Consider the following 9174-nt stretch of genomic DNA (forward strand, 5'->3'; position numbering starts at 1 on the left):
TAATAACTAACCTAAAAATACACTAGAGGGATTCAACAGCAGACTAGATAAAGCTGTAGATTGGATCAGCAAGCTGGAAGACAAAACAATAGAACTCACCCAGACATAGCAACAGAAAGAAAAAAGAATTTAAAACAAAACAAAAAAGCTTGAAGGACCTTTGGGAAAACGTCAAGCAGAATAACATTTGCATAATGGGGCTCCCAGAAGGAGAAGAGGAAAAAAAGCCAGAAAACTGGGAAATATATGGTAAAGCAGTATAAAGCAAGTATTAAGGTTAAAAGACAAAACCGTAAAATTACCTAAAACTACAGTAATTAGTTAAGGGGTGCATAAAATAAAAAGGTGAAAATGTGACATCAAAACATAAAACATAGTAAGGGGAGGAAAATGTAAAGTTCTGTATGTGTTTGAAATTAAATTGCTATCACTCAAAATAGACTGGTATTTACATAAGAAATTATATATGAGCCCCACAGTAATTAAAAAACAAAAACTTAAAGTAAATTCACACAAAAAATTAGAAAGGAATCTAAACATAGCACTAAGGAAATTCTCATGATTAATTTAGAATAATAGAATTACTACAATTCCAGCAGACTCTGTGGACTTAGAGATACACGTTTGGCAATCTTAAAGTACAGAGTTAGGTATACTGAAAGAAGTGTCCGCTAGCTATATGGAGGTTGAGAGAAGGATAAAATTATGTGGAAAGGAAGGAAAATTTTTCAGAATAGTTTTGAGGTTAAAAAAAAGTGACCCAACTATGGTGTGAAACAAAAAACAAAGGGAGAAGAACATATTTCAAAGACATATATGGTCTCCACATCCCCTTACAAAATGCATGAGAACTTGAAATAGAGAATTGAGTTATTTGGAATTTACCTTTTTACATTTAAATTATGCTTCTTTGGTGTTACACAGTCTCAGGGAGCTTCTTCCTGTCTGAATTACAAACAGAAAGTGATTTGTGTGATTATTTTCCCAGTCTTCCCAAGGGTGGTACGCATCATATTCCATGCTAGTTGCATGGGAAAATGAAGTTAATTCATATATAAAAATGGAGGCCTGAGTGCATTAACTGGGACTTAATTCTCTCAAGAAATCCCAATTAAGAATGCTCTAGAGTGAATCAAAATTTTATAGGATAACTTCACAGAAACCAAAGGTAAAAGTACAGCCAGGCTTTTGGAATCTGACATTTCCTGACAAAAGAAGCAGATTGATCCAATGTTTTAACGAGGCTTATTTCAAAGAGTTAGTGCCGTGAAGCAAAAACTGGCTACTGGGGGCTCACCTGGGAGAGGAACTATTAGTAAGGTCATTGTGAGCTAGCCAATGTCACAGAAAGTCAGAAAATAGTGTGTGCATGTGTGTTTGAGGGGGCTGGCTCCCCTCAATCATTTGTTGTTGATTTATATAATTTGGGAAAAGTAGGCTGATGTAAGTTGGATAAGTTAAATACAAAAGTGGTTAATAAACAATTATTTTGGAGTTATTTTTTCTATAGGACAAAAATCATTTTCATCTCTTTTCACAGACTGCATATGCTAATAAATAGTTGATGGACAAATATATATCCCTAGAGAATTAAATAATCCTCAGGTGGGAGTGTTAGCACCTACTTCAGTATCAACTTGAAAAATATGTCATTATTACATATCTCTGTAACATCATTGATACATTGTCTCAAACAATTGACTCTAAAGCATCAGGCAGAAACGGCCCTCTAGTTTGTTACCCTAATCCAGAATATGAACCAGAGTCATCATATGTCTTTGCAACCATGTTTATCCCATTTTGTTTCTCTCTAAAAATTAAATTGTCCTTGTTCACCTCAAAAAAGAAGGCCCACCTCGTGGAGATCCAGGTGAACGTAGGCATAGTGGCTGAGAGCCTGGGCTAGGCCCACAAGAGGCTGGAGCAGCAGGTGCCTGTGAACCAAGTGTCCGGACAGAATGAGATGATCGTTGTCATCGGTGTCATCAAGGGCAAAGGCTACAAAGGGGTCACCAGCCCTGGCACACCAAGAAGCTACCCCACAAGACCCACCAAGGGCTCTATACGATTGCCTGTATCGGGGCATGGCATTCGGCCCCATGGCTTTCTCTGTGGCTCAGGCTGGACAGAAAGGCCACCGTCATCGCGCTAAGATCAACAAGATCGACGAGACTGGCCAGGGCTCTCTCGTCGAGGATGGAAAAACAATCAAAAACAATGTTCCCATTGACTATGATCTGTTTGACAAGAGCATAACCCCCTGGGTGGCTTTGTGCACTATGGTGAAGTGAACAATCCCTTTGTCATGCTGAAAGCTGTGTGGTGGGAACCAAGAAGCAATAGCTTACTTTCTCCAAGTCCTTCCTGGTACAGACCAAATAGTAGGCCCTGGAGAAGACTGACCTCAAGTTCGTCAACACCACTTCCAAGTTTAGCAGTGGCCGATTCCAGACTTGGAGGAGAAGAAAGCATTCGGGGGACCACTTAAGACCAAATTGCTTAATGTCAGGAGCAGATTGTGCAGCTGATGGTATCTCAATAAAAATCATTTTCCGGTGGAAAAACAAAACAAATACATACGTTGCCAATATTTCTTTGCCTATAGCTTTTCATTCTCTTCATAATATCTTTCAAATAGAAATGTTTTTAAATTTTGATGATTCTTATTGATTATGGCTTTGATTGTGGTATCTCAGAAATCTTTACCTTATACAAGATTACAAAGATTTTCTCCTACGATTTCCTCTAGAACTGTTACAACATTAAGTTTTATATTTATGCCTGATTTCTTTTGAGCTACTTTTTACACATGACACACGTGATTACACATCAATCAAAGGAGGGGTTTTTTTGCATATTTATATCCAATTTTCCCACACCACTTATTTTTTAAACTGTCATCTCCCCACAGAATTGTTTTTCAGCTTTGTCAAAAATCAACTGTACGTGTTTGCATAGGTCTCTTGCTGAACTCTCTGTTCTGTTCCATTGATGCATTCTTCTATATTACCATACTCTCTTGATTACTGAGCTTTATAATAAGTCTTGAAATCGAGCAGTACAGCTTGTTGTTATCTCTTTGAAGCATTTGCTGTTTGTTTCCATTTTTCTATTTTTTCTGACAATTTTTGTATTGTCTGAGTATTTTTAATTCCAGTAAAATTAATGTGTTACATTAGTTTCAGATGTACAATGTAGTGATTCAATGATTATATACATTACTCACTGTTACCTGAGTACTTTGTAAGATTCAATTTTTCTCCTTTGTTGGTTAACAATACAAAAACCATGCAATGTATTTCTTCTTAGTTTTTTTTTTTTTGCTATTGTTTTCATTCATGCATTATACTTACACACATTTTATACTAATACATTATTTTGTGTGTAAGCAATTATCTTAAGATTCTATAAGAGTCACTCCTTTAAAATATCCAATTCAATATTTTTAGTGTATTCACAGGATTGCTCGCTTTCGCTACAATAGAACTTTGGAACACTTGAGTTCCTCCCAAAACAAACTTATACCCATTAGCTGTCCCATCTGTATTCTGAGCCCTAAGCAAGTCATTTTCTGTCTCTGTGGAGTCACCTCATCGCACATCATATAAATGGAACCATACAATAAGAGGTGTTTTGTGACTGGCTTCTTTCATTCAGTGTGTTTTCCAAGTTCATGCATGTTGTAGCGTGTATCAGTACTTCATTTCTTTTTATTGCCAATTATATTCAATTCCACCTTCCAACTATTATGGAAAATGCTGTGAGGAGCCTAAGTTTTCATATGGATGTATGTTTTCATTTCTCCCAGGTAAAATGGATTTGGTAATAAGGTAACTCCATGTTTACTTTTTTGAGTGGTTGCCAAACTGCTTCTCAAAGTAGCTACACCATCTTACAATCCCACCAGCAATGAATATTTCAATTTCTCCTTATCCTCATCAGCATTTATTAGGTCTTTTTTATTATTGCCATCCTAGTGGGTGTGCAGCTTTCCAGTTTTGGTTTTTATTTCTCTAATGACTAATGATTTTCAGCATCTTCTCATATGCTTATTGGCCATCTGTATATATTTTTTGGAGAAATGGCCATTCAAATCCTTTTCTCGTTTTTAATTGTGTTGTCTTTTTTATTGTTGAACTATAAGATCTCTTCGGGTATTCTAGATTTAAGGCTCTTATCATGTTTGAAAAATCAATTTCTGGCGTGCCTGGGTGGCTCAGTCCAACATTTGACTTTTTACATTTAAATTTAATTAGCCAACATATAGTACATCATTAGTTTCAGATGTAGTGTTCTATAATTCGTCAGTTGCATATAACACCCAGTGCTCATCACTTCACGTGCCCTCCTTAATGCCCATCACCCAATTACCCTATCCCCACACCCACCTCCCCTCCAGCGATCCTTAGTTTGTTTCCTACAGTAAGAGTCTTCCATGGTTTTTCTCCCTCTCTGATGACTTCCCATTCAGTTTTCTCTCTCTTCCCCTATGATTCTATTCAATCTTTCTTATATTCCACAGATGAGTGAAACCATATGATAATTGTCTTTCTGTGATTGACTTATTTAAGCATTCAACTCTTGATTTCGGCTCAGGTCATGATCTCAGGGTTGTGAGACCAAGCCGCACATCGGGCTCCATGCTGGGCTTGGAGCCTGCCTAAGATTCTCTCTCTCCCTCTCCCTCTCCCCCTCCACTATCCCTCTCTTAAAAAAAATCAATTTCTGTTAAAAAATAAAAGCCAGCTGAGTTTTTGATATGGATTGCATTGAATCTATAGTTCAGTTTGGGGAGTGCTGCTATCCAAATAGTAAGTCTTTCACTGCATAAATGTGAGATGTCTTATGATTTATTTAGATCCTTAGTTTCTTGCAATGATGTTGTATAATATTCAGTGTACAAGTTTTGCACTTGTTTGGTTTAAGTATTTTATTCTCTTTGATGCTATTATACATGAAATTGTTTCTATTTTCAGAACAGTTATTGCTATGTTATACAACTGATTTTTGTGTATTGATCCATATTCTCATTGGATAAATGTCTGTTCATGTCTTCTGCCCATTTCTTGATTGGATTTTTTGTTTTTTGGGTGTTGAGTTTAATAAGTTCTTTATAGATATTGGATACGAGCCCTTTGATCTGATGAGACATTTGTAAATATCTTCTCCCATTCCACAGGTTGCCTTTTCGTTTTGTTGACTGTTTCCTTTGCTGTGCATTGTTGATCTTGATGAGGTCCCAATAGTTCATCTTTTGCTTTTGTTTCCCTTGCCTTTGGAAACATGTCATCACTTTATGAGATCCATTGCTTTGATAAAAAGTTGGCTATTAATCTCATTGCAATTTTTTTTTCTTGTGCATGATGTGCCATTTGTCTCTTACAGCTTTCAAGGTATTTTATTTTTGGCTTTCAACATTTTGACTATTATGTGTCTGGATGTGGATTTTCTTGCATTTTTCAACTTGGAATTTTTAACTTCTTGGGTGGGTACCTTATGACTTTCATTACATTTGTGAAGTTTTCAGCCATTATTTCTTCAAAATTTTTTTATGTCCCTTTCTTGCTCTTCTGGTAGGCCACACATATGTTGACACACTTAATGGTGTCCCACACTTCTCTGAATCTGTAAATAATTTTCATTTTTTCTTTTCTGTTAGTCACAATGCACAATCACAGTTTATCTTCATATTTATTCACTCTTTCTTGTGATTCTTCAAATTTACTCGAGCCCACCTGGTGATTTTTTTTCATTGCTGTCATTGAGCTTTTCAACTCAAAAATTTGTTGATAGTTTGGACTTTTATATAATATATTATACCAATTCCAGACACTTATTTCTTCCCCACAGGAGGTTGTTTTGTTACCCTGGTGACTTATTTTTTAAACAAATTTAAACTAATTCTGCAAAGTCTATCTTCCCCATAGTGTGCACTTCTGATATGTCTACTCAGAAAGTTTTCTCTGGCTATCTAATGTCACCAGTGGGTCAGCAAAAGCCAGTTACTGATCAATATTTGTGCATAGGCTATTTTAGCCAGTTATATTTTTTCTCTTTACCACTGGAAAAATGTGTGGCTTGGAGACTGCTATCACAATACAGATAGGGTACATTATTTTTTTTTTACCTCAAGTTCAAGCAGATACTAATACAGCAGAGGTTTCCTCTCTGATCACTCCTGAAAGGGCACAGCCTTAGGCCTGCACAAATCTTCCTGATTGTCAGGAATGATTCTGATATTATTTTTAACCTGGATTACTAAGAATTTCCCTTGGGTCAGAGAATTTTGCTGTGCAGCCAATGTTTGGTCAGAACTTGTGCTTAAGCTGTTTGGGCCAGTAAGGTTTCTTTTTTTTTTTTTTTTTTTAAAGATTTTATTTATTTATGTGACAGAGAGACAGCCAGCGAGAGAGGGAACACAGCAGGGGAGTGGGAGAGGAAGAACCAGGCTCCCAGCGGAGGAGCCTGATATGGGGCTTGATCCCAGAACGCCGGGACGCTTAACGACTGTGCTACCCAGGAGCCCCGTGGGCCAGTAAGGTTTCTACCCTAATTTGATAGATTTGTTTGCAGCTTGAGAATGCTTTCATGTCTACCCTCAAATCCTTCTCCTGATTGGGCATGGTCTAACACGTGCCCACATACTTCTCAGCTACCAGAGTTCATTGGGATCCCAGAAGTACTCTTGTCTGTTTCTGGTTCAATCTATTATCACACACAATACTAGGTGACAGGAATGTAGTTTCTTGAATCTTAATTTGCCTATGTATAATACTAAAATATCCCCCATCTTTCCACCTCTAGTATTGTCTAGCTGTGTGACTTTCCTGCTTCTAAACATTCTTAGTTGTTATTCATTGCTCTCAAGACACATTTTAGAGTCCTTAAAAAGTACACCCATATTCATGGAAGCATTTTTCACATTAGCCAAGAGGTGAAAACAACTCAAGTATACATTAAGTGAATGAATAGATAAACAAAATGTGATATACACATGCTAGGGAATATTATTCTGCCTTTAAAAAAAAGAGAATTCTGATACATGCTGCAATATGTATGAGCCTTGAGGACATTAGGCTAAGTGAAATAAGTCAGTCACAAAAAGACAAATACTGCATGATTCAACTCATAGGAGGTCAAACTCAGAAAAACAGAAAGTTGAACGGTGGTTGCCAGAGGCTAGGGGTGGGTGGGACATGGGGAATTGTTTAATAAGTACGGTTTCAGTTTTGCATGATGTAAAAGTTCCAGAAATTGTTGTACAATATTGTGAATATATTTAACACTGCTGAATTATATACTAAAAATGGCTGAGATGGTAAGTTTATGGTATGTGTATTTTACCATAATTAAAAAAATTTTGAGGACTTACTATACCTTTCATGATCTTATCCAGTTTCCCTCTCCAGCTTCACTTCTAGCCTTCTCCAGGACCATTCCCTGAACCAGATATGCCAGCACTCATCAGTTACATGCAATTTAGCAAAGTCTCCTTGCTCTCTGCCCTAACTCCCTATAGATAACTTTGACTTGGCAAGCCTACTTTTTTTTTAATCTGCTTTAGAAACTGATTTAATTTTTTAAAAAATTTAGTTCCAGTATAGTTAACGTACAGTGTTATTTTAGTTTCAGGTGTACAATATACTGATTCAACAATTTCATACATCACCTAGTGGTCATCATGGCAAGTGTACTCCTTAATCCCCTTCACCCACTTCACCCATCATCAACTTTCACATGCCATACCATTCACCCATTTTAACTGTATAATTCAATGGGCTTTAGTGTAATCACAGATAAGTGTAACTATCACCACAGTCAATTTTAGAACATTTTCATCACCCAAAGTGAAACCCTCTGCCCTTTACTTATCACTCTCCAATCTCAGAATCCTCCTAACCCAGTTCTAGGCAACCACTAATCCCCTTCTGTCTCTACAGATTTGCCTATTCTGGATATTTCATATCAGTGGAATCATGTAAGGTATATCTTTGGTTACTGGCTTCCTGTGGTACATCCAGACCATGGACTATTTAGCCATAAAAAGGAAGGGCGTATTGATACATTCTACAACACAGATGAAACTTGAAAGCCTGCTTATATTTCACTCCAAAGACTAGAAGTCTCTTTCCCCAAAAAGCATTCCTTGACCCCCTCAATCCTACTTACCTCTATTTTAATCCTTAATTAGCCAGGTGTCCCCAGTGGACTTGAATATTTTTTGACAACTGTAAAAACTTTTACAAGTTTATGTGAATATACTATCTTATCGACTTTTTTTCCTCTTCCTCACAAGAACTCATTAGTTTAAAAACAAACAAATCAAGATTTGTGTTTCTCAATACTGACTTCACAATAAAATGACGAGAGAGATCTTAAAAATTCGATACCTATGTCCCAACTCAGGTCAATTATATCACAGTCTCAGGAAGGAGGTCTGGGGACTGAGAAATCAGTATTGTTTTAAAATTTCCCAGCTGATCCACAGCCAGAATCAAAAACTACTAATTTTGACACAGAAGAGCCTTAGCCATCTTCTACTACAATATGTTGTATAAATAAATGTACAGTTCTGTACTAATTAGGTCATGATTTATAGCATTTATTTCTCCATGACGATTTTAAATATTATAAATAAAACAGTAACTTTTTATAAGATAGCAAACATACTATATGCAGAACTGTATAAAACACATCAATTTTTCTGGATACTTTCAACTTTTTGACCTTAAAGCAGAAATCTCTAGCAAATACTTAAATACCCACAAATCAACCATTCTGTTGTCCCTCAAAATACACCACTTGCCTGTATCTCGTCTATTAATATTAGTTGTATCTTCTTTTTGTACACCCATTAAAGTTTATACACCTACTTGAGTGAAAGAAGTCAGTCAAACTGTATTCTTTAAAAGCCCATAATGCCATTATCCAGTGGTACCTTCGGGGATTTTTTCTTGAATATTTTATTTTATTTTTTATTTTTTAAGTAAGCTCTATGCCCAACATGGGGCGTGGACTCACAACCCTGAGATCAAGAGTCACATGCTCTACTGACTGAGCCAACCAGGCACCCCACAAGTGGTGTCTTTGGATTGTTAAAATTTCTATCAGCTATGGTAATGAAAACAGACTGCATTGAAAAGACCTAGTTTTTCCATTTTTAGAAAGGGACAA

The 9174-nt window shown here is 36.5% G+C and overlaps 1 pseudogene; it reads left to right on the forward strand.

Annotated features, from left to right (window-relative positions):
- Positions 1-1786: 1786 nt before the first annotated feature.
- On the forward strand, positions 1787-2528 carry LOC123795685 (large ribosomal subunit protein uL3 pseudogene; annotated as a pseudogene).
- Positions 2529-9174: the final 6646 nt, after the last annotated feature.

The sequence above is a fragment of the Ursus americanus genome, chromosome 35 (assembly GCF_024610735.1).
Source record: "Ursus americanus isolate L20-20 chromosome 35, mUrsAme1.1.p, whole genome shotgun sequence".
NCBI lineage: Eukaryota > Metazoa > Chordata > Mammalia > Carnivora > Ursidae > Ursus > Ursus americanus.